The following is a 25,209-nucleotide window of genomic DNA, read 5'->3' on the forward strand; positions in this document are numbered from 1 at the left end:
TGACATCCTTTCGGAAGCTGGTTTTTGAGTGCTGTTTGCGTGCCTGCTGGTGCAATGTGATGCTGCCGATGGGGCCGAACGGCGACGACCGCCGGCGCTAGCTGGCTGGCTGACTGGCATCCTTAACCTATCCTGGCGTTCGGGCCGATGTCGTCGTCAGTGGCCAGGTTAGTTCTTCTGGCGCCTTCAAACGGGACGTTTGCCCATTCGCGCGCGCGGTGGTCGATGGTGCGTTTGTTTCCTTTTGGGACGGTTCGTCTGCTCGGAGATATTTCCCTAACCCAGATCTGTTTGCAGTGACTGCAGCTAGCTGGATGGACGTTCGGGCCAGCGGTTGACTGAAGTTCCGTTCTGGTTCAGTGATGTGATTTGTGGTGGATAAGTGCTGCAACTGTGGAATTCGTCAATTATTAATTTACCGGTGGTTCGGTCGTTAAAGTTCGCCTGAAATACTGCCGAGGAAGTGCAGAGCGATAACAGACAGATCGTTGTCATTCCACCGGAGGGACTTTGAAGAAGTTTGCAGCTGCTGTCACTGATACTGCGAGGAGTTACGTCTGGTTTCCATTGTCTGGGGAATCGGGTGAATAATTAATTCGATAATGAAAACATAATCTGATTAAAGCTGTAGAAGAGAAGTGGGCGAATCCAGCGAAGTAGAGTTCCCAACGGTGGTGGGCCCACTGGAGCGTGGATGATATGATTATACCGTTCAAGTGGGAGGCACGAGAGCTCTAATAATGATTAAGGGTGGCTGTTCCAGTAACCGTAATGATGATAATAACCGTGTAACGGGATGATGCGGAGAACTAGAGCGCGAAAACATATCTCACGCATTATCGTCAATCGTCGGTTATTCGGTGATTTGCCAATCGGTGTGATGCGGAACACGAGTACGAGATTTTCCGAAAATCCGAAAGCTGCCTTCGCCGTTGCTAATGCTGTGTAATTCTGCGGCAAAACTAAAATCCTATCCGGGTAGGATAGAGCGAGCGAGGTGCAACAGGAAATTGGCCGTGATTTATGAGTTCAGTGAACATGATTCAGTGCAGTTCAGGCGAAGAGTTATTGCAGCTCTAGTTCTGTGGTGGGGAGTGCGAGGGAGCTGGAACTGTGCGTCTGTAGTGCAACAGAAAGATGCTTAGTTCCGCAAAACGTACCCATAGCCATATATCTGGTAGAGTCTGCCGTGTGTGAGTGGTTGGCAGTGAAAACGAGAAAGTTTTGTATCGATTGAAGTTCGGAAAGTCAGATTACCGAAACATCAACAGAAAATCTCAGCTGTTAATTTTGAAGCAGTTTGCTGCACCTTCACCTAACTCAAATTCGTCGATAGATGCGCCAAAGTGGACGGAAATTTCGACAACAGTGAAAAGTGGTTCCATTTTTAGGAGGTGCAACAGCGCAAGTGGTGCAACTGAGTCTAAAATACGTACATAGTGAATCGAGACGGAGCGCAAAAGGAGGTCACTGGGCCGGAGGCTGTGAGCGAGCACTGGTTGGTATACGAAATTGATGACGTTATGGATGATTGAGCATTTGACGGGAGGGGGACTGATGTCGCTTCTCATGCTTCATTTCTATATTTGATTGACATTACTCCGGCGGATGCAGAAGATACGTAGTTCGGAGTCGAATATGCCAATGTTGAAGATTAAAGTGGATGTATCTGTTTTTAAATGGCCATGTTTTATACTTTTTCAAATTGAAAGAAGAAACAGCGTTTAGTGTTGACTAAATAGGATTATTCCGCTTGGTAGTATTCGAAAGTATATGGCATGGGCATTTTTAGTTTTAGTTTTAATAACGCAAAGATAGTAAAATCCACTAACGATCACTTAGACCTTTCGAATATTTATCAAATTTGTATAGTAGCCAATCGTTTTTTTTTTAATTTCTGATGGCATGTTTACTTATAAAAAGAAAATCAAATATTTGAGAGTATCAATGTACTTTACCGGTGATATTATACAAGCAAGACAAGAATATGGCAAGGGCTCCGATGCTTGACCAAACAACAGTATTACTATTCTGTTTTCTCAAGAAAAGATTGATTTCTTTTTGATACGGGACCCGCCTTCAATTAGATTCGCTCTGTGAAGTATCTAATTAACGGGACCTTGTCATGATGCTTTTTAGAAAACAAGACAAGTACTGTATTGAAAAGAGACGAGCCAGCCTCGGGCTGAAAGTCTCTTTAATAAAGATTATGAAAAAGGAACTGTATTGAAATCGATACAGCATTGCTTCTCGATAGTAATGGAGTAGTTTGACATGCACTTATACTCTAAGGATACGGGTAACGTTACAATAGATCTAATAACTGGTCACAGTGGCACACCCGAACAGGAATAAAAATATACAATGACCAATATGAAACCGAAAATTGAAAGCCCAGGGCCAACCTATAAATGTATCTGGAAGTTTTTTTGCGCGGATTTTTGAATTCACTCGGTTTTTATGCAGTTTTTGGGATTTATCCGGATTCTAAAAAAAAATACGACAAAAACACAAAAAAACGCAGAAAATCGATTTTTTAAGAAGTTTTTTTAAAGAAATAGTGATTTTGTGATTCGCGCAAAAACCAACTCCAGTGTACCTAAATACCGGTTAACTCATCTGACAGTTGTGTCAAAAACATTACACTTTTGGATACATTAATTTGCCTCTCCTCGGAAACTGTCCAGTTTCTAATTAGCCTATTTGCGACAAATCAAATTTCATGATTATGTTAGTGATTTATCTTTATGAGAAGAAATGTTGTACCTATTTGGTAGTATTGGACAAGCTCGGAAGTCTTCCTGGGATCCGAGTGGTGCGTAAAGGTCGATAGTGTCCGCAGTCAGCAGTCAAAAACTAACGCAATATGAAAACAGCTGATATGGAAGCGCATGGTCGTTTGCTTTGTATATATAGTAAGGGTATGCGATAACACACTTTTATCTAACGAAACGAAACGAAACGAAATATAAAATGTCTATGTTGATTCGAAACGGAACGAAACGAAATATAGATTTACTTTCGAGACTTCGAAACGATACGAAACCAAGGTCCATTTAATTCGAAATTTTACGGAACGAAACGAAATTTAAATTTTTTTTCCGCGGAATTTTTATTGAATTGGTTATTTATTATATGATTTCATTTTTTCGAAGTTAAATAACGGTTTTGTGACCAATAGTGTTATAGGAACAGAAGAAGCAGGCTGTGATAAATCGCCGTGTTTCCGTTTATGTATCACTAGCAGACCCGACGAGCTTTGTCTTGCCCACAATGGAAAAGTTAGCACAAACTTTTATTTTGTTTTCACAATATAGGTTTGAATGTCTGCTCTATGATTAGAAAGACAGAGCAATCGTCAAAACTTCTAGAGTGGGAAGGAGAATCGAACCATTATATAACCATTTCTTATCTTTAAAAAGCTCCACATGCCGGATTTGGTTCCATTTGCTTTATTCGTTCTCGAGTTCTTCAGAAATTGTTGTTCAATTTCTATGGGACCCTCCCTCCTTCTAGAGCGGGCAGGAGTCTCAACCTATCATAGAAACATTTCTTGTCATCAAAAACTCTCATATGCCACATTTGGTTCCATTTGCTTGATTAGTTCCTGACTTATGTAAATATTTGTGTTTCATTTGTATGGAAACCCCCTTTTCCCAATAGGGAAAGTTTTTAACCATCTTATGAGTCTTTCCTGGCCCGAGAAGCCTCTGTATACAACATTTTACCTTTTATAGAGGAGTTGAGCAGCATATCGTGCTAAGTAATTCGAATTTTTGTCAAAAAACAATACTCAATCTACCTTCATATTGGGTGCTGCAAATAGAGCCGCTTTTCTGCTCTCAAGCGAGTAGAGGGATATTTTGAAATCACTCCTATAAGCAAAATTATTTTGCAGAATTTCTCTTTCCATGCTGCATGAGGTCGCACAAATGTGCATGATTTTACGATGGTTTACATCTATTCCTGCTCCAATCTCGTGCTGAATCTCGTGAAAATTCGTAACGAGTGATTTTTAGTTGCATTCCTACTAATTTTCAACTCGTTACAAATAATACACAACTCAAACTCAGTTTATTTTGATTTTTTCCACAAATAATAACAAAAAATCCAACTGTTTCCAACAACTAGCACGTGATATTTGTACTGCGGATAAATTCTGATTATCTATGAGACCCTTGGAAGATGAATACGATAGTTGTAATTTTGTTGGCATACTACAGCGCTTTATGACATTTTTTCTATACCTTACTAGTTGACCCAGCAGGTGTTGCCCTGTATAGTATTCGAAAATGTGCGTTATGAACTGCCCATGTAAAAGATCCATACTAATCTTAAATTTAATTGTTCGTAATGATTTTTGCATGAAGAAATATCATATCATTTGATGCCTCAATGCCTCCTTAAGGTCACTCCTGACAGAATTCAAATTTCAAAGTGCTTCAGTCAAAAGATATGGGCTGGTAAAGTGAAAAAAGCTGATGAAAATATAAAATCATTCTTTACTTTTATTTGTATGTTATGAGGTCAATTTTTCTCCAAATATAAGATTTTATATACCATTTCAAAGCTTAAAACCTTAGCTTTTCGATAGTTGGATTTGTTTTGCAAGCAAAGGTTAATATAAAAAAGTTGTAGAAGAGAACTTTAATTTTCATAATTCTTTGTTATAAATGGTCCCGCAAACCTAATGTCCCCAAATGTCCCCTCATCTGTTGATGGGGGTTTGAAATATAACTTCAGTACCACGTTTAAGTGAGTGATTTGCTTACGCATATTTGCGCTTTTACGAGAACGCTGCTACCAAAGTTTTCTTAAAAATTGAGGTTTTTATTCTCTATACCTCGTAATGATTAGAAATTGAACAACATTAACGCTAGAAATATGATGGTTTGCTATTTTATGCATGCTGTATTGGAAACAAACAAAAAAAATTAGAAAAAAAAGTTTAAAAATTAGAAAAAAAAGTTTTTTTTTCATGGGTGACATTTTTGAAAGGTTAACGATGGCCCTTAAAGGGTTAAAAAGGGTTCTTAAATATTCCTTCACATAATATATGTTGCATAGAAACAGTTTTCATTGAAAAAATATTTTTAGCCGTCCATTTGTATGGGAATTCCCCATAGTGCACTCGATACGGAAGCAACGCACAACTGTCATTTTTATTTTTTCACGCATGCTACGACGCAGCAAAGCTGAATCAACAAAAATGACAGTTGTCCGCCGCCTCCGTATCGAGTGGTGTGCCCCCGAAAACGCGATCACTTTGAAACTTGGATTCTGTCAGGAGTGACCTTAAGGATAAAATGTTATATTAGAAAATTAATAAATTGTGTTTAAAGCCAAACTGTAAAACTTAGAACCAAAGCCGAAGCGCCAGCTGACCAAACTTTTATTTCGTCTGTGCTCTTATTATGTAAATAGCTGACCAACAAATCTTTATGCATTCTAAAACGCAGCGAAGATGAAAAATTGTCTTCCGTGTTTCAAGCATCATGTATTTTGAGATGTGTGCCCCCGAAAGCGTGGGTAGATTTGAAGTTGGATTCTAGCGGGTTTCGCCTTAAAGTACGCTTTCAGTTCAGTGCAAGAAACAGCTGCTATGGACAGTATGAGGTGAAGGCAAAACATACTTTTGCATATGAACAATAAAGAATGATCCATGAAAAAATGAAAAAAAGATTCATAAACAAAAACCTGATTGTTCCATAAAACACTGCCATAAATCCGTAGAATAGTGCGGGAACCTCCAATGTTGCTTTTTGTTTTGTAAGCCTTCTTAACTTAAACCTGGTTTGAGGCCTAAACGGAGGTGGACAAATCGGCCTTTAAAAGGAAAAAGGCGCTAGAAAAAGACTTCGTATCTTATTACATTTACACTCTAAGCCTGACGTCTCAAATATCAGGCCCATATCCCAAAAATTGAGTTAAAGATACTTTTTGGGATCTCCAGTAGCCTTGCGAGCAAAGGTGTAGGATTGTCAATCCGGAGATGGCGTGTTCGATTCTCGGTTCGGTCTAAGATGCTTCCGAGTTGGAAACATTCTCAACACCTTGGGAATAGTGTATCCATTGTACTTGCCATACAAGATACATACTCATGCAATGGCGGGCATAGAAAAGCTTTCAATTAATATCTGAGGAAATGCTAATAGAATACTAAGTTGAAAATCAGTTCAGGTCCCATTTAGAATGTAGAGCCATCAAAGGGGCCTTCTTAGCCGTGCGGTAAGACGCGCGGCTACAAAGCAAGACCATGCTGAGGGTGGCTGGGTTCGATTCCCGGTGCCGGTCTAGGAAATTTTCGGATTGGAAATTGTCTCAACTTCTCTGGGCATAAAAGTATCATCGTGTTAGCCTCACGAATGCAAAAATGGTAATCTGGCTTAGAAACCAGTTAATAACTGTGGAAGTGCTTAATGAACACTAAGCTGCGAGGCGGCTCTGTCCCAGTGTGGGGATGTAATGCCAATAATAAGAAGAAGACGAAGAAGAAGAAGCCATCAAAGAAGAAGATACTTTTTGTTTTCTGTCAAATATTTGTAACAAAACACTGAAGACGATTTATTGAAGAAAACTATATATGTATTTGTCAACTCAGAATGGGGTTATGTAGTAGGCGTAAGTAAAAAAAATTGCATAACATAAAGTTTTGAAAACAGTTTTTTTAGTTTGTTCAGCGGCGCAGCCGAAATTTTTGATAAAATAAAGTATGGTTTAAATATAATAATTTTAAATTTGTTTCGAAATTCCGCGAAATTCCGTAAAATTTCGTTAGAAGCTAGTTTTTTCTAGCGAATTTTTTGGAATTTAACGAAACGAAACGAAATCAAGAAATCAGATTTCGCCATGCTCAAATTCCGCGAAATTCCGCGGAATTTCGTTTCGAACCGCCTAAAACGAAATTTTTCGAAATACCGCATATGCTTAATATATAGCCTTCATTCTTCGAAATGAATGTCCATAAATTGCGCAAAGCTTAGAAGGTTTAGGGTCATTTGGCCGAATAGTTGAAAAACGTTTCCTTATTAAGTGCACTTCACACACAGTAGTAAGATGTAAAAAGGGTTTGTAGTGGGAAGCAAGAAGTGAGAAGTGGTAAATGAGATAGCGAGTAGCAAGGTAAGTGGAAGAAGAATAAAGGAAGAATCAAGGAAGAAGAAAGAAAAGGGAAAAGGAAAAAAATAAGGAAGACATAAAAAGGAAGAAGAAAGACAGAGAATTGTAATCAAGTGTCGGTCTTTCACCGTCATTAGTCGTCTGAGTACACGCGACCGCTTACGTTAAGGCAATCAAACTCATCAAATGCTTTAGCCAAGCAAGCCTTTGGCACAGCAGAGTGCGATTGAATTCGCATTCTATACCGTCCCGCCCAGACAGTTACTGGGGGGCATGGAGTGCGATCCTCTCGTTTAATAAACAATGTGCACTCGCTTGGCTGTGGGTATACAATAGTAAAGCACATGTGGAGATTGGACAAATCAAGCATCCGAAAGATATTCAATTTGCAAAAGAGAGCTAACCGCGGTGGAGGTTGGTACTCGGATTCTGATGGCTTTTCCGCAAACGTGACCTTTAAGTGGTCTTGTTGTGTAGGGGTTATCACGCCTATCTAGAGAGTAGGAGGTTGAGGGTTCTGAGTCCCTCCAAGACACGTGGATTTTTTCGCAAATTTCATATCAATTTGTCCATTTCGAAACATATGCTGTGCATATGCACAGCCAAGATATTTAACAAAAAAATAGTTTTCGTACGGCCGAGTTGCCGAATAATATGCAATTAATTGTTTCGAAACCAGTTACCGGTCGAGCAATTCATACCCACCACAATTCACAAACAAATTTTGCCGCTCGTCAACGGGTAGCAAGCACTAAAGTCAAGTAAATTCCAATTTTTCCAATATACCTACGTATGCAAACATCGCTGCTGGTAGACAAAATTTCTCTTCTCAAAATGAGGTTTATACCCATGTCCCAACGGAAAATAACGGTCATGTTGCCGATACAGGTAGCATGACTGCTTCCGATTTTGATTTTTTAACTGAACAATTGCATCACATGATTGATGCAATGTTCAAAGCAAATACCATTCCTGAAGCTGTTCAGGTTGGTATAAAGTACACACAAAAAATTGTTATCGGACTCCGTTTTAATGGATCCAAATAATTGTGTAAAAGTTCTAAATTGGAATGCCCGCTCTCTAAAGGGTAAGGAAGATGAATTATTCAACTTCCTTTCAGTTCATAATGTGCATATTGCCATTATAACTGAAACGTATTTAAAACCAGGACTCTCCATTAAAAGAGATCCAAACTATTTTATCTACAGAAATGATCGTCTTGACAGCGCCTGTGGTGGGGTCGCCATCGTAATTAATTACGTCAAACATAAATTATTTTCTTCGTTTGAAACCAAAGTTTTTGAAACCTTGGGAGTTTCTGTTGAAACAAATGTTGTACAATTTTCCTTTTCAATGCAATGGGCAGCAAAAGAATTTGTTGAAAGCTCATCTTCAAATTCTGACTCGCAACAAATCAAACTTCTTCGTAATTGGTGACTTCAATGCCAAACACCGTTCATGGAATAATGCTCAAAGCAATTCCAACGGCGAAATTTTATTTGAAGATTGTTCTGCGGGATATTATACTATTCAATATCCCAATGGCCCTACTCGTTTTTCTTCCAGTCGAAATCCTTCTACAATTGATTTAGTTTTAACGGATTCAAGTCAGCTGTGTGGCCAATTGGTAACTCATGCTGACTTTGACTCTGATCACCTTCCTGTGACGTTTGAAATCTCAGAAGAAGCCATTTATAATCCAATTAGCTCTACTTTTAATTATCATAGAGCTGATTGGGATTTATATAGAACATATATCGATAGGAATTTTGATGTTGATATTCCTCTCGATACCAAAAGTGATATTGACAATGCGCTCGTATCTTTGACAAATTTAATTGTCGAAGCCAGAGGCATTGCAATTCCTAAATGTGAAATTAAATTCAACTCCATTATTATTGACGATGATCTTCAGCTACTGATCCGTCTTAAAAATGTGAGGCGAAGGCAATATCAAAGAACTCGTGATCCCGCGTTGAAAATCATTTGGCGAGATTTGCAAAATGAAATAAAAAAAACCCAGATTAATCCACCTAGCGGTGATGGCGCCTTTCTCGCGCAAAAAAGTAATAAATGTATCCTTTACGCTTACACCTCGATGATGTACAAGAAAGGCAAAACAGTTACACCGTCTAATGTTATGATAGAAAATTTACACTAGTAGACAACAGATGGCGCTGCCAAAAGTTTCTTGAATTCCTATGTTCGAATTTTGACTTTCGGACAATTTCATAGTACTATGAAACTGAACGAAGAGCATGCTTACGCCTAAATGCGCGCAACACGAGCATCTTTATAGTACGATGAAACTCGTAATGGGGGCAAGCCACGGATAAACACGGAGCAAGGAAACGGATAGAAAATATTCATAGATGCAAGGCATTTTTCAGAACACATTATTGTTCTATGTGATTTTGTCTCATCACTATTTTAATATTATCTATTTTTTACAATTCGCAATTATTATGAAATTCAATAGTGATCAACAGCGTTTTGGTCTCTGCCGGATGCAACTTGTTGCAAGAAAATCGGTTAAGAGCTTCTATGTGAAAATTTGGCTAATGTTTTTTATGGCATTTTGTGCACACACACACACACACATACACACACACACGCACACACGGACAGACAGACATTTGTTCAGCTCATCGAGCTGAGTTGAATGGTATATAACACTATGGGTCTCCGGGACTTCTATCAAAAGTACGAATTTGGAGTGAAATGATAGCCTTTCGGTACAACTTAGTTGTACGAGAAAGGCAAAAAGAAGGAAGACAGAAAAAGGAAGAAGAAAGAAAGAGAAGGAAGAAGGAAGAAGAAGAAGAAAAAGAAGAAGGAAGAAGAAGATGAAGGAAGAAGAAGGAAGAGAAAGAAGGAAGAAAGAAGAAGGAAGAAGGCAGAAGGAAGAAATAAGAAGGAAGAAGGAAGAAAGAAGAATGAAGAAGGAAGAAGGAAGAAAGAAGAATGAAGAAGGAAGAAGGAAGAAGATTATTTGGGATGCCTAGATTTTATTATCATTTATTAGAGTGATTTTTTCGCAGAGATAAGTTCATCACTAGATGGCTAATTTGGCATAGCCAACTTTAAAACAGCGGAATAATGCTCGGAATGTTTAAAGATTCTTTTGGATTTCTTAAGAAAATTCTTTCTATTTTCGATAAGAAATTCTTGGGAATTCCATTGACCGAAAGCGACACACGGCCGAACTGGTAATTTGGCCGAAAAAGCCATTTGCCCTAACAGGTCGTCCGGCCGAAACGATCGTTGGCCGAAAATTCCATTTAGCCGAAATGAATTTTTGACAGAATGGGCCATTTGGCCGAAAATGTCACTCTAAGTCGATACTGGCCTTTAGACCAAAAGACATCTAAGAGCATCATTATCGGCTTTACTCTCTGCTAAATCGTCGGTCAAAGCTACACATCAAAAACAAGTTACTGATCGTCAAGAGTATCATCCAACCTATAATGACCTATGTATCGGCAATCTGGGGCAGCTGCGCAATATCTCACCGCAAGCGACTTCATGAACCCTTGGTATCCGATTGACGATCTGCACAAGTTGGCCGGTGTCAATACTATCGACACAAGCATCGAACGGGCTACGAGATCCTTCATAACTTCCTGTGAGTCGTCAGCAAATCCGCTCATCGAAGCACTCATCCCTTAACCCCTGTGATATTAGCCTTAAGACAATCTGAGATCTAGGGTTTTTTTTGCACCCTTTTCCCTAAAAAAGCTAATTGTACCTAGTGAAATTCTGCTCAATGCTACTTTACGTCACTTGTAATGAAATAGAATTTCACTCAGCTGAAAGGTAATCCAAATCTCTGAACTATAAAAGTAAAAATTGTAATACTACCGTTGAATTAAGGAAATAATAAAACCATTAATTATTATTATTATAGAGTTTTGGCACTTCCTCAGCAAGCGTGCTGAGAATTTTCACCTACCCCGAGCTATCTGAATGCCAAAGGGGATTAGGCTCTGTGGATCTCATTCGCCGGTTGACTTAAAATCCTATAATAAACGTTTGCACCGAATGTATTAGCTATGGTGGTTCAGGAATCTTCTTACGATGCTGCAAGTTCCAAGAACCACTGTCTTTTGGATGCTATGGAGGTTATGAGATAGTTCCAGTTCTCCTCTCCTCTCCAGTTCGGGACGATTCCGGTTGCTGAGATAACAACCGGAATTATACGCACGTCCTCCAGGTGCCACATCTGCTTCAACTCCTCCGCCAAGTCGTGGTACTTCGTTATCTTGTTGGAGAATGTTGTTTGGACATTATGGTCTAGCGGTACAGCAATGTTGATGAGGGTTACCCGCTTCATCCTTTTGTCGTAGACCACAATATCAGGCCCATTGGCACGAATGAGGACATCCGTTATGATCTCGCGATCCCAGTATAGCTTCACGAAACTATTTTCCAGAACCGGGACAGGCACATATTTGTAGTAGGCGACAAACTGGTTAACCAGGTTGTGCTTTAAAGCAAGCTGTTGGTGCACAATCTTGGCTACTTCGTTATGACGACCGAGATAGGCTGAATCAGCTAAGGCTGAACACCCGGACACGATATGTTCGATCGTCTCTCCTACTGAATTGCACTTCCTGCAGCGGTCCTCCACGTTTTCGTGCAATATATAGTGCCGATAGTTCTTCGTCGCAATTACCCGGTCCTGGATGGCTACCATGAATCCTTCTGTTTCCGAGAAGAGTTCACCCCGCACCAGCCACGTATTCGACGCCGCTTTGTCGATATATTCCAGCTCCAGTTGATGGGGGTGCGTCCTGGTCCACTTCACCACCCCGAAACTGTATGTCAACAAGGGCACAGCAAACGTGTTTATCGCCTTCACCTTGTTGCCGGCCGACAAGAGGCTCTTCAAAATACCGTTGACACGATGCAAGAACTTTTCCTGCAGCTCTTTCTTGATCGTCGTATGGCGAATTCCTTTCAGTTGCAGGAAACCTAGGAACTTGTATGTTTCGCCTTCAACCATGTTTCGAATCTCCTCCTGTTCGTTGACGCGGAAACTGTCGGCATCCACCAGGTGACCCCGGTGTAGATGTATGGATCGACATTTATCGATACCAAACTCCATCCGGATGTCGTTGCTGAATACCGTTACAAGCCGCAGAAATTGGTGCAGCTTCTCCACAGATTCCGCAAACAGCTTCAAGTCGTCCATAAAGAAGGTGTGGGTAATGTTTGTACTCCTTTCCCCACTCTTCAAATGATAGCCATAGTTGTGTTGGTTGAGTGCTCTGCTAAGAGGGTTCATGGCAAGGCAAAACCATAGAGGACTAAAGGTATCGCCTTGGAATATGCCCCTCCTGATGCTGAGAGTCCTGGACCGTACCTCCGTCGGTAATGTGTAGGGATGTGCTCCACATCCCCATAGCGTGCTGCATTAGCCTGATGACGTTACCGTCTATCTTATACAACTGCAGTACCTTAAGAAGGTACGAGTGAGGTACTGAGTCGTATGCCTTTTTATAGTCGATATACGCCATGCTCAGGTTTCTTTGCTTGTGGGTGGCCTGCCCAACAACGACTGCATCAATGATGACCTGATCCTTGCAGCCTCGTGTGTTACGTCGACAACCTTTTTGTTCCTCGGTCATCAGGTTGTTGACGTCGCAATGGTTCTGCACCCTCCTCGCTATTACCGATGACAGCACTTTGTACAGACTCGAAAGGCACGTTATTGGTCTGTACTTGGCTGGGTTCAAAGTGTTCCGATCCTTCGGCAGAAGGTAAGTGACACCCCTAGTGATGAATTCCGGTAGCTGCTCGGGGTTATCTAGTACCGTGTTGAAGCATTCCGCCATCCGCCCGTGGACCGTTGTGAGTTTTTTATACCAGAAATTATGCACAAAATCGGGTCCTGGTGCAGCCCAATTCCTGGTATACCGAGTAGCCTCACGTATGTCTTGGGCGGTCACGTTGATAGCGGTCATGTCTCCAATTCCACCACAATATTGCTCTTCTTCTGCCATCCACACCCCATCGCCGTTGTGTATGACGGGGTTCTCCCATTGATTGGACCAAAACTGCGTGACTTCTCCAATCTCCGGAAGGCCCTCGCCAAAGTCGGCTTTGTCGTTTCGGATGTGGTTGTAGAACTCCCTTTCGTTGATGTTGAACATTCGATTTTGCTCCTTCCTCTTCGAACATTCTCCATAACGTCGCAGTCGTTTAGCAAGAGCACTCAACCGCTGTACATGGGTGTCGAGGATCTCAGTTATGTTCGCCTCGGTGAGATCACGGAGTTCTGTGGGTTTCACAATTTCAGCAACATTCCGAACTAGCCTGGTTGATCGATTCCCCTGCTTGTACTGTGTTAATCGACCAACCTTTGACCGCAGTGTGGCGATGCGGGTCTCCAGACGTCGCATCCACGCGGGTTTTCGTGCTTTGGGGCGTGCGCGTCCATCACTCTCACCTTGTGGGCGCGTTCGCAATCCCAACGTTCTTACAACAGCCACTGCAGCCGAATACACGATAAATTGCAGCTCCTCAAGGTTCTCCACGGTTTCCAAGTACTGTGGCAAAATATCCTGGTTAAGGATGCTTACTGTACTCGTCAACCGATAGGAGTACTGCAACTTGGGTATCCGGTGTCGGGACATGGGGTCTGTCCCACGGAACTGTGTAACTGCTGTGCCCATATGATTAGCTAGTTCGTCCTTCAATTGCTGTCGTTGCAATTCCACTGTTGGTCCTGGAGCGGCGGGTGCAATCGAATCGCGACGGTTACTTGCGATTGATGCATCCAATCCAACAGAACTCCTTCTCGACGTATCGCTCGATCTTGCCTCCTCCTCCTCTCCTAATTCCCTCTGCACTTCCCGCTTGATGTACTCTACGTCTTCTGGAGTCAGCATATTATGTGACATAATAGCTCTCTGGCGTGTGTACAATTTGTTCTGGTCAAGCAGGGGTGCAAACCGAGGGAACCTCTCATTGAACATCTCCAGCATCGCCGGTCTGCCGGACATATCCGTCTCCATCCTGGTGCAAACGTAGTAGCAACGGATCACGTACTGATTCATCTCCCTTGTCCACATGATCCGTTGCCGTCGGCGGCCCGCTAACGTGAGTGATTGACGTCGATCAACCACAGCAACATCAGCAGGTGCAGCATTGCCTTGGTGATTTCTTCTGCTGCCGTTTCTGTTTTGCCTTGTCGGCACGGGCTGAGCCCGATGACTAGAGGGTCGCTGTTGCACCTCTCCTTCCTCTAGCCGCTGGCCGCTCGCTCTGTCCCCGTTCCAGGACCAGCTCCAGTAGGGCTCCCTCCTCGGGCAATCGCATGGGTGGTATTGTTCTTGAGCGTAACTCCATATTTGGGTGTGCTTTCATTCCCGGAAGCTACGGGTTCTGTAAAGTTATTTAATTCTTTACAGTGCTAAATAGCTAGGTTCAAGCGCCAGTGCTCGCCCGAGGGTGGTTTTTCATTGGTGCTTAGGAATTGGGCCTTCAGCTCCCACCTACTCGAAATGGTGGTTTTTCATGGACGCCCAGGGTATTTCACCTGAGCTCCCACCTACTTATTATTATTATTATTATAGAGTTTTGGCACTTCCTCAGCAAGCGTGCTGGGAATTTTCACCTACCCCGGGCAATCTGAATGCCAAAGGGGATTAGGCTCTGTGGATCTCATTCGCCGGTTGACTTAAAATCCTATAATAAACGTTTGCACCGGATGTATTAGTTATGGTGGTTCAGGAATCTTCTTACGATGCTGCAAGTTCCAAGAACCACTGTCTTTTGGATGCTATGGAGGTTATGAGATAGTTCCAGCTCTCCTAAGGATCTCAGAAGAGATTTCGGGACGATTCCGATTGCTGAGATAACAACGTCCTCCAGGTGCCACATCTGCTTCAACTCCTCCGCCAAGTCGTGGTACTTCGTTATCTTGTTGGAGAATGTTGTTTGGACATTATGGTCTAGCGGTACAGCAATGTCGATGAGGGTTACCCGCTTCATCCTTTTGTCGTAGACCACAATATCGGGCCGATTGGCACGAATGAGGACATCCGTTATGATCTCGCGATCCCAGTACAGCTTCACGAAACTATTTTCCAGAACCGGGACAGGCACATATTTGTAGTAGGCGACAAACTGGTTAACCAAGTTGTGCTTTAAAGCAAGCTGTTGGTGCACAATCTTGGCTACTTCGTTATGACGACCGAGATAGGCTGAATCAGCTAAGGCTGAACACCCGGACACGATATGTTCGATCGTCTCTCCTACTGAATTGCACTTCCTGCAGCGGTCCTCCACGTTTTCGTGCAATATATAGTGCCGATAGTTCTTCGTCGCAATTACCCGGTCCTGGATGGCTACCATGAATCCTTCTGTTTCCGAGAAGAGTTCACCCGCACCAGCCACGTATTCGACGCCGCTTTGTCGATATATTCCAGCTCCAGTTGATGGGGTGCGTCCCATGTAACTCCTTCTGCTTCCACGATGCGATCATCTCGTCGACAGATTTGATGTCGCAATTCAGCTGATTGTCCTCCTGCGCCAGATGCAGGGCACTGAATCCGTGGTCAGCTTCACACACAGCGCGATAGATTTCGTGGCGGTTCTGGCTTTCCACGAAGTATCTTCGCAACTGCTGGATCTGGGAAACACATAGTGTTTGTATATCGGTGACGCCTCTTCCTCCTACTGTACGTGGCAGGGTGACTCTCTCAATGGACGATTTTGGATGGCGCATGCGATGCTTAGTGAACGCCACTCGTACTGCTCGTTCTAACGCCTCCAAGTCAGTCTTGGTCCACTTCACCACCCCGAAACTGTATGTCAACAAGGGCACAGCAAACGTGTTTATCGCCTTCACCTTGTTGCCGGCCGACAAGAGGCTCTTCAAAATACCATTGACACGATGCAAGAACTTTTCCTGCAGCTCTTTCTTGATCGTCGTATGGCGAATTCCTTTCAGTTGCAGGAAACCTAGGAACTTGTACGTTTCGCCTTCAACCATGTTTCGAATCTCCTCCTGTTCGTTGACGCGGAAACTGTCGGCATCCACCAGGTGACCCCGGTGTAGATGCATGGATCGACATTTATCGATACCAAACTCCATCCGGATGTCGTTACTGAAAACCGTTACAAGTTGAGCTGCAGTGATTCGTGCAGCTTCTCCACAGATTCCGCGAACAGCTTCAAATCGTCCATGAAGAAGGTGTGGGTGATGTTTGTACTCTTTTCCCCACCCTTCAAATGATAGCCATAGTTGTGTTGGTTGAGTGCTCTGCTAAGAGGGTTCATGGCAAGGCAAAACCATAGAGGGCTAAAGGTATCGCCTTGGAATATGCCCCTCCTGATGCTGAGAGTCCTGGACCGTAACACCTTTTCTCCGTCGGTAATGTGTAGGGATGTGCTCCACATCCCCATAGCGTGCTGCATTAGCCTGATGACGTTACCGTCTATCTTATACAACTGCAGTACCTTAAGAAGGTACGAGTGAGGTACTGAGTCGTATGCCTTTTTATAGTCGATATACGCCATGCTCAGGTTTCTTTGCTTGTGGGTGGCCTGCCCAACAACGACTGCATCAATGATGACCTGATCCTTGCAGCCTCGTGTGTTACGTCGACAACCTTTTGTTCCTCGGTCATCAGGTTGTTGACGTCGCAATGGTTCTGCACCCTCCTCGCTATTACCGATGACAGCACTTTGTACAGACTCGAAAGGCACGTTATTGGTCTGTACTTGGCTGGGTTCAAAGTGTTCCGATCCTTCGGCAGAAGGTAAGTGACACCCCTAGTGATGAATTCCGGTAGCTGCACGGGGTTATCTAGTACCGTGCTGAAGCATTCCGCCATCCGCCCGTGGACCGTTGTGAGTTTTTTATACCAGAAATTATGCACAAAATCGGGTCCTGGTGCAGCCCAATTCCTGGTATACCGAGTAGCCTCACGTATGTCTTGGGCGGTCACGTTGATAGCGGTCATGTCTCCAATTCCACCACAATATTGCTCTTCTTCTGCCATCCACACCCCATCGCCGTTGTGTATGACGGGGTTCTCCCATTGATTGGACCAAAACTGCGTGACTTCTCCAATCTCCGGAAGGCCCTCGCCAAAGTCGGCTTTGTCGTTTCGGATGTGGTTGTAGAACTCCCTTTCGTTGATGTTGAACATTCGATTTTGCTCCTTCCTCTTCGAACATTCTCCATAACGTCGCAGTCGTTTAGCAAGAGCACTCAACCGCTGTACATGGGTGTCGAGGATCTCAGTTATGTTCGCCTCGGTGAGATCACGGAGTTCTGTGGGTTTCACAATTTCAGCAACATTCCGAACTAGCCTGGTTGATCGATTCCCCTGCTTGTACTGTGTTAATCGACCAACCTTTGACCGCAGTGTGGCGATGCGGGTCTCCAGACGTCGCATCCACGCGGGTTTTCGTGCTTTGGGGCGTGCGCGTCCATCACTCTCACCTTGTGGGCGCGTTCGCAATCCCAACGTTCTTACAACAGCCACTGCAGCCGAATACACGATAAATTGCAGCTCCTCAAGGTTCTCCACGGTTTCCAAGTACTGTGGCAAAATATCCTGGTTAAGGATGCTTACTGTACTCGTCAACCGATAGGAGTACTGCAACTTGGGTATCCGGTGTCGGGACATGGGGTCTGTCCCACGGAACTGTGTAACTGCTGTGCCCATATGATTAGCTAGTTCGTCCTTCAATTGCTGTCGTTGCAATTCCACTGTTGGTCCTGGAGCGGCGGGTGCAATCGAATCGCGACGGTTACTTGCGATTGATGCATCCAACCCAACAGAACTCCTTCTCGACGTATCGCTCGATCTTGCCTCCTCCTCCTCTCCTAATTCCCTCTGCACTTCCCGCTTGATGTACTCTACGTCTTCTGGAGTCAGCATATTATGTGACATAATAGCTCTCTGGCGTGTGTACAACTTGTTCTGGTCAAGCTGGGGTGCAAAACCGAGGAAACCTCTCATTGAACATCTCCAGCATCGCCGGTCTGCCGGACATATCCGTCTCCATCCTGGTGCAAACGTAGTAGCAACGGATCACGTACTGATTCATCTCCCTTGTCCACATGATCCGTTGCCGTCGGCGGCCCGCTAACGTGAGTGATTGACGTCGATCAACCACAGCAACATCAGCAGGTGCAGCATTGCCTTGGTGATTTCTTCTGCTGCCGTTTCTGTTTTGCCTTGTCGGCACGGGCTGAGCCCGATGACTAGAGGGTCGCTGTTGCACCTCTCCTTCCTCTAGCCGCTGGCCGCTCGCTCTGTCCCCGTTCCAGGACCAGCTCCAGTAGGGGCTCCCTCCTCGGGCAATCGCATGGGTGGTATTGTTCTTGAGCGTAACTCCATATTTGGGTGTGCTTTCATTCCCGGAAGCTACGGGTTCTGTAAAGTTATTTAATTCTTTACAGTGCTAAATAGCTAGGTTCAAGCGCCAGTGCTCGCCCGAGGGTGGTTTTTCATTGGTGCTTAGGAATTGGGCCTTCAGCTCCCACCTACTCGAAATGGTGGTTTTTCATGGACGCCCAGGGTATTTCACCTGAGCTCCCACCTATAATTATTATTATTATTATTATTATTATTATTATTATTATTATTATTATTATTATTATTATCGGTCGCGAGCATTTTAATCACCCGCGCAGCGCTTTCATTTTAGTTTCGTCACTCGTTTCCGTATCGGTCACTATTTTCGGCTTTCAATTTGGTTGCCGTATTCCGTACCGGTGACGTTTGACAGTTGACAGTTTATCAAATAGCAGCGCTCTTACCACGCTACCAAATTTGGTCAGTCGCGCTACTGTTATAGCAGCGCGTTTAGTAGCAACCGGAAAAGTGTCACTTAATAATGGTACTGCGCTGTCAAACGGATTAAACTCACCACCGGGAATCTTGCTCCAACCAAGAACCATTTGGCAAAACTAAACGTTTAACGGAAATTTATCAAGTCAAAACTGGTTTGACCGAAAATGTAGTTTTTCCGAACTTGTAAAAAAGTTGTTCGGTTAAAAAAGTCGTTTGAACGAATAGATCATCTGACCAAAAATGTCTTTCGGTAAGAATTGTCATTTGGCAGAAAGAGCCATTTGATGATGACGATGATACTACCATCTATTGTAGCAAGGCACCTGCCGATAGCGCTGGCCATATCTGACAAACGATTTGATCCTGTTTATACTATTGTATGTATTTCATCAAACTCCTGTATGAAGGACCAAAAATGGTTGGGGTAGTTCCGTAAGCAAAGAAACTTATGCGAATCCACGGGATGAATAGAGAATCTCCTTCCAGAAGAAAGTTCGTACATACAATAATATCTATATCTAGCCCTCGTTACTCATATTGGCCCAATAGATGGGGAGAAGAGCCCGCCCTTTATCCACGAGATGTTAACAATAGGAAGTTGGCAATTCCACTCTTTCTATCCAAATCGCTTCAATTGGGTGCCCTAAACGTTTAACGGAAACTGTAATCAGTTTTTTCTTTCACTGTTTATTACCTTTTTTTAATACATTCACATAACATATCAATGTATTATTTTACATACATAGAGTTTTTAAAAATAAGTGCCTATCATTAATTCAATCTGTTTTTCAATAGATGTTAAGATAATTTCCAAAGTGTATTTTCTGGAATTGATATAAACTTGGATTCTTATGGTTATAAACATTATAGGCTATTACTTCACACACTAAGAACAATGCCGCTTTAAGTCTAGTATTTTTTTTTTGCTATCCCTCGGTATAATCACATTTGTGGCGAAATCACTACCATTTTCATTCTATTCTTCAAGATGTTGTATACCCATACCCAAAATTCTATAGTTTTCGAGCAATCTTTGATTCGATGTATGTTATTATCCGGTTTTCCACAAACATCACATTTAAATTGATCTACATTGGCAATGTTGTTATACATTTTTATATTATTAGGAACTGTATCGTTAAAAATCTCATATAATGAAAACCTAGTTGCCATAGTTAAAAAAATATGATTGATATTCTCCCAAATATTCCTCCAAAGAATCTGTGGATACTTATTTTCTATTTTAACATCAATGTGCATATTGTCGATTAGGTAACTATATATTTGTTTGTGTGTTACTAAATGAGATTTTTTTCTAATTTCTTTTGATTTGTGTATCAATCTGAAAGTATTCAATCTCAGTCCTTTTATAATACTAGTAGTTACTAAATAATGGTCAACAGATTCAATACCTTTGAAAAGTAAACTCCTTATAAAAAGTGATTTATATTGAGTGTTTGGATCAAGCAAGTTCAATCCTCCCTTGAGGTTGTGCAAATAAAGTTGGGTCCGTTCAATTTTAGAAATTCTGTTGCTTCCCCACAAAAAATATCCCGTATTTTTCCTTATTTGAGCAAGATGTATATTGCTTGATGGGAAAATTTGTGCAATATACCATAACTTTGATAGTATGTATGAATTAAGAACTATTATCTTTTCAAACAAATTCAGTCGTCTCGCTTGATGCGCATGTATGCTAGCAATTAGATTCTGAACTACCTTTTTGTAATTATTTTCAACCATCTCTTTGTAATTTACACTTATCAAAACGTCAAGTATTTTTAACTCCTTTTTCTCGGTGATGAGCTGAGGTCCTAACTTGCAATTATTGAATCTTAGATAGCCAGATTTTTTAAAATTAAGCTAAATGTCCGAAAATATTGAAAAATTCTGAATAACTTCCATTATGGCATCAAACTCCATATCAGAGCGTATTATAAGAGTCAGATCGTCTGCAAAAGCCAAAACTCTGGCAAAACGATTAGAGATTAAAATTCCTGAAATTTTTCTGCTTAAATGTCTGATAAGCGGATCAATGTATACACAGATAGAAAAGGTTGTTGAAATTTACACAAAAGTAATGCACATAAAAGGAATGCTAAAAAGAGCGTAATCTTAAACGATATTTTCGCTTGAATGTATGCAATTCGTATTGCATTATGTAACTATTTAGTTGACTAAGTGGTATAATGCTATACAAATTGCATACATTTAGGGCAAAATTTATGGAAAATATTCATGTTTGCTCAGAATAGTGTAGGGGAAACTGGACACACATGATCCCCACTTTTTGTTTAGGATATTTCTCGATGTACCATGCATAGATTTGCACGCTTCCTGGTGGACTTGATAAAGAATTTAATAAGCTATTCAAAAACGTCATTGGAAGCAATTATTTGTTCATGAAAGTTACCCAAAAATCGATTTTGCCGAAAGATAGAAAATTTTGCATTTTCATTTCAACTTGCGGGAGACTTGATCCCCATATAGGGGGAAATTGATCCCTTTATGAGCTGAACATGTTTAGGTTCTTCCAAGTCTAATGAAAGGTTGAATCGGTCTAGCCTCAAATCCTAATAATTCTTCATAGTCTGCCGTAATATCAGTCGTGCGAAAATTAAATATTGTTGGTATTAGGCAAGGCAAGTATTTTAGTTCTCGAATAGAGTAATAGTGACAGATAGAATGTCTGCTATAGCAACAAAAATTTCATGGTGATGATGATTTATCTGCAAACCATTCACTCCACTAAAAGACAGTGGTCATATCACGACAACCATGATGTTCCCAAGAGGATCTCTCTTTGTGATTGATACAGTTATGATACCAAAAATGGTTGATAGATACATAAATATATCTTTGTAATTTTAGGATCTAATTATTCTATTAAATTGTTCAAAAAGGTCTCTTATATTTTGATCTTCTTGCCCTCAGATGCATTCAATCTATTCTACAATCATTCTAAGTAGCTGAAAAAGTGACACATTCTCACCCCTATTTGACCCATTCCTTCCCCGACGACGCTACATCGAGATCGCCAGGCTACTACCAATACAACAACCGTGATCATACCAGGATGATGACTTCATACATCAATATGGTACTATCACGCATCATCATTTTTGTAGGGCGTGTTATTATTACACAAATGCGATTTCTCTTAAACGACTGACCAAAAGATGTTGAATGAGCCTATTACTAAAAATTCCTTAAGAAGATTTACAAATAAATGATGATTGTAAGCTTTGAACTTCTCCTAGTTCAAATGGAAAAAAAATTAATACCAGATCGAACAATACTGATTTTAAGCCCTGTGATTTGTTGAGTATTTTCAAAGCTTAATTTACACTCTTTTTCATTGAAAATAATGTTAAAATGCATTTAATAAAACTAATCAAAACTAAGTATGTTCAACTACACTTTGTTGAGGTTAATAAAATAAGGCTATTGAAAAATTCAAATTGCGCGTGTTGTCTGATTAACAAAATTGAAGAGAAATAAAATTTGTTTGTACTTTTTAATTAGAAAAATATTTTAGCAGATCAATTAGTTACATACAATACAACAATACACAGAAAAAAATGTTGATAACTAATCAGCGCGTAAAAAATACAGACGCGGAAACTTACACTATTCTGAGCATACATGAATCTTTATTATCAATTTCGTCCTAAATGTATGCAATTTGTATAGCATTATGCCACTTAGTCGAGTAAATAGTGGCATAATGCAATACAAATTGCATACATTCAAACAAAAATTTCGTTTAAGTTTACGCTCCTTTTGGCATTCCCTTTATGTGCATTACTTTCGTGTAAATTTCAACAACTTTTTCTATCTGTGTATGCGACGGTATACAACAAACGCCTTAATATATGCAATATCGGGATCAAGTGTGTCCAAACTGTGGGGGATCAAGTGTGTCCATGTTGAGTATTTATCTTGTTTTGTTTTTTTATTCAATGGAAAATAAGCAATAGTTATTTGAATGAATTTATTCAATTCTACAATAATAAAACTTTGTCCAGTAAAAATTTGGTACGTTTTGGTTGGACATATTCAAAGTTATTAAACTTTTCTCCTTTGAAGAAAAAAAGGATTGAGAATGCTTAAATAATAAAACCTCTCTAAAACCCATATACATAAATTAACTAATATCAAATGTTACTCAGATTCAATATCTAACGGATCCTTTGGATCAATAATCTATCTAACGGATCCAGTGGTATAAAAATATGATTAGTTTTCGAGAAAACAGGGGGGATCATGTGTCCCCGGGGATCATGTGTGTCCAGTTTCCCCTAATTTTCCACGTCTGTATTTTTTACGCGCTGATTAGTTTTCATTATTTTTTTCTGTGTAATGTAAACAGTAACATGGACAAAGGACATCCTTGTCGTACCGATCTTCCAATTTTCAACGACGGTGTTAAAAAGACGTTAACGAGTATTCGTGAAAATGCCTTACTATATAGTTGTTTAATACACTCAATCAATTGTTCAGGTAATTGAAACTTCCTCAAGGTTTCCCATAAACGATTATGAGAGACTGTGTCAAAAGCTTTCTCGAGATCTAGGGTTAGCAGAGCAAACATAAACTTCTTTGACTGCTGTGCTTTAGTTACAAGAGTTCGAATAACATCGAGGCTATCAGTGCAACTCTTATCTTAAATACCGGCTGTTTGTCCTTCTTCAATTATGTCTCCTAGATACGTTTAAATACGATTCGCAATAATTTTACAGAACAGTTTGTAGTCAGTGTTTAAAAGACTGATAGGTCTATAGTTATTCAGGTCATGTTTGCCCCCAACCTTTGGAATCAATGTAACAATTCCACAAGAGAAATTTTCAATTGGAATAAAAGTACCGGAAAGAATACCGTTGAACAATTTAAGCAAATCTTCTTTGAGCAGAAGAAAATGGACATGATAGAACTCATAGGTGACGCCATCGGGTCCAGGGGATTTTTTTGTTGCACTATTTTTGATAATGTCGAAAAGTTCCTTCTCATTTATCGGAGTTATTAGAGCTGCCTTATATTCGTCACATAGTGATTTTTGAATAGAAGATAGCATTGAAAAGGTATTATCACCAGTTCCATGTTCAGCAAATTTTTTTTTGTAGTAATCAAACACTTTTTGTTTGGTTTCTGTTGGATCACATAATAAACCATTACTGTTTCTCAATTGCACACGGTTATAGTCGTTATGCATTTCGATAACTCTAGAGACTTGGTAAATAACCATTTTCTCAGCTTCAAGCATAGTATTTGGTTGCAAATTTTAACAAATAGACTTAAGCCGCTGGTTCTCAGCTTCGACTATATTCGATTTAAATTCTAACATTTCATCTTGCACGTTTTCGTTATTAGCCTGTCGCGTTTCTAAATCTTTGAGTTTTGTATACCAACCTTCTTTTTGTCCACGGATGCGTTGACAGCAATCATAGTGTTTCGAGTTATAAAACTGTTTAATCTTGTTTTTAACGTCAAAACTCCACCACTCCGCGAAATTATTCACATATTTTTTCCTATCCGTAAACTTCTATAAACTTCTGAAAATTCTTGAGAAATTTCATTTTTTTTATTTTCCACTAACCCCGGTCATAAGCAGGCAACCGTTGATCAGAATTAACTTTATAACTAAAACATATTGCATGGTGATCTGAGAACGGCCATAGCTTTTGTTTCGAAATTGAATATTTGACCTCGAGCATCAATTCGAGATGCAGAATCGTTTCTGAAAAAAAGTATACTGTTTCTTTTGCCCTTTGAGTTTGAGCTCAACATCTTTCAATTCAAACAAGCTGGTAAAGGTTTTCAACCCTCGGCAGATGTTTTTGAAGTTCCCTCGACTGTCGTCATCTTCAAGTATACAATTAAAATCACCCCCTATCACGGTATCCAAGACTGCTGGTTTACCCATATGGTTAATGGTCTTAAGTTCAAACAATTCATCGCGCGAAGTGATGAACTTTGTACCATCTTAAAAATCACTTTAATAAAGATATAAAAAAAAAAAAAAAAAAAAAAAATTCATCGCGATCTGCCTTGTATTGAGACCCGGCGTGCACATACACATTTATAAAATTTATGTTGTCTGCTACGATCGATGTTATTCTATCGGAAGGACACTTCAAGCAGTCTCGTGTACCAATTGATTGCCTTATCAATATCGCTGTGCCAGAGCTAACACCATCCCTATTCACAAAGGCTTTGTGAAACGGTATGAATGAAAAGTCATCAAACGCTACTTCCTGCAACAACACTACGT

General features: G+C 40.9%; 1 protein-coding gene across 1 annotated transcript in view; it reads left to right on the forward strand.

Moving 5' to 3' along the window:
* The first annotated feature begins 238 nt into the window (after positions 1–238).
* The window catches only part of LOC134213554 (lachesin), a 608,862-nt gene continuing 583,891 nt past the window's right edge, over positions 239–25,209 (forward strand). Inside the window, exon 1 of the mRNA XM_062692704.1 lies at positions 239–1,498. The gene's annotated coding sequence lies outside the window, so the exon portion shown is untranslated. The remainder of the gene's footprint in view (positions 1,499–25,209) is intronic.

The sequence above is a fragment of the Armigeres subalbatus genome, chromosome 2 (genome assembly GCF_024139115.2).
Source record: "Armigeres subalbatus isolate Guangzhou_Male chromosome 2, GZ_Asu_2, whole genome shotgun sequence".
Classification (NCBI taxonomy): domain Eukaryota; kingdom Metazoa; phylum Arthropoda; class Insecta; order Diptera; family Culicidae; genus Armigeres; species Armigeres subalbatus.